The sequence below is a fragment of the Etheostoma cragini genome, chromosome 20 (genome assembly GCF_013103735.1).
Source record: "Etheostoma cragini isolate CJK2018 chromosome 20, CSU_Ecrag_1.0, whole genome shotgun sequence".
In the NCBI taxonomy this organism is placed as follows: domain Eukaryota; kingdom Metazoa; phylum Chordata; class Actinopteri; order Perciformes; family Percidae; genus Etheostoma; species Etheostoma cragini.
In genome coordinates this window covers 5,166,978-5,168,729 of record NC_048426.1, presented here as the reverse complement: position 1 = coordinate 5,168,729, position 1,752 = coordinate 5,166,978, and the positions used below count along the sequence as shown (strand labels likewise).

General features: G+C 27.9%; 1 protein-coding gene across 1 annotated transcript in view; it reads left to right on the top strand.

Annotated features, from left to right (window-relative positions):
* Positions 1–1,752, top strand: part of plekhd1 (pleckstrin homology domain containing, family D (with coiled-coil domains) member 1) — a 35,990-nt gene that overhangs the window by 27,344 nt on the left and 6,894 nt on the right. The window lies entirely within an intron of this gene.

The following is a 1,752-nucleotide window of genomic DNA, read 5'->3' as shown; positions in this document are numbered from 1 at the left end:
CAAAAATTGGTAAAAAGCCATAGTATAGCATGTCAAAATAAGTGATAAAAAAGCCATAGTATAGCATGTCGAAAAAGTAATGAAAAAAACAGAGAATAGTATGTTGATAAAGGTGATAAAAAAGCCATAGTATAGTATGCTGATAAAAGTAAAACAAGCCATAGTATAGCATGTCAATAAAAGTGATAAAAAGCCATAGTATAGCATGTCAAAAAAGTAATGAAAAAAACAGAGAATAGTATGTCGATAAAGGTGATAAAAAAGCCACAATATAGTATGTAGAAAAAATTGATAAAAAAGCCATAGTATAGTATGTCGATAAAAGTTATAAAAAAAACATGGTATAGTATGTCAATAAAAGTAAAACAAGCCATAGTATAGTATGTCGATAAAAGCAATAAAAAAGCCATAGTATAGTACGTTGAAACAAGTGATAAAAAAGCCATAGTATAGTATGTCAATAAAAGAGGAAAAAAGCCATAGTATAGTATGTTGAAATAAGTGATAAAAAAACCATAGTATGTCATGTTAATAAAAGTGATAAAAAAGCCATAGTATAGTATGTTGATAAAAGTGAAACAAGCCATAGTGTAGCATGTCGAAAAAGTGATGAAAAAGCCATAGAATAGTATGTAGAAATATGTGATAAAAAAGCCATAATATAGTATGTCGATGAAAGTGATAAAAAAGCCATAGTACAGTATGTCGATAAAAGTGATAAAAAAGCCATAGTATAGAGTATCAATAAAAGTGATAAAAAGCCATAGAATAGTATGTCGATAAAGGTGATTAAAAAGCCACAGTATAGTATGTAGAAATAAGTGGTAAAAAAGCCATAGTATAGTATGTCGATAAAAGTTATAAAAAAGCCATGGTATAGTATGTTGATAAAAGTAAAACAAGCCATAGTATAGTATGTCGATAAAAGTGATAAAAAAGCCATAGAATAGTACGTTGAAACAAGTGATAAAAAAGCCATAGTATACTATGTCAATAAAAGAGGAAAAAAGCCATATAATATAGTATGTTGAAATAAGTGATTAAAAAGCAATAGTATATCATGTTGATAAAAGTGATAAAAAAGCCATAGTAAAGTATGTTGATAAAAGTGAAACAAGCCATAGTATAGCATGTCCAAAAAGTGATAAAAAGCCATAGTATAGCATGTCGAAAAAGTGATGAAAAAAGCCAAAGAATAGTATGTCGATAAAGGTGATAAAAAAGCCAGAGTATAGTATGTTGAAATAAGTGATTAAAAAGCCATACTATATCATGTTGATAAAAGCGATAAAAAGCCATAGTATAGTATGTTGATAAAAGTGAAACAAGCCATAGTATAGAATATCAATAAAAGTGATAAAAAGCCATAGAATAGTATGTCGATAAAGGTGATTAAAAAGCCACAGTATAGTATGTAGAAATAAGTGGTAAAAAACCTATAACATAGTATGTTGATAAAAGCAATAAAAAAGCCATAGTATAGAACGTTGAAACAAGTGATAAAAAAGCCATAGTATAGTATGTCAATATAAGAGGAAAAATGCCATAGTATAGTATGTTGAAATAAGTGATCAAAAAAACACAGTATGTCATGTTAATAAAAGTGATAAAAAAGCCATAGTATAGTATGTTGATAAAAGTAAAACAAGCCGTAGTATAGTATGTTGATAAAACTGATAAAAAAGCCATAGTATAGTATGTTGATAAAAGTGAAACAAGCCATAGTATAGCATGTCGAAAAAGTGATGAAAA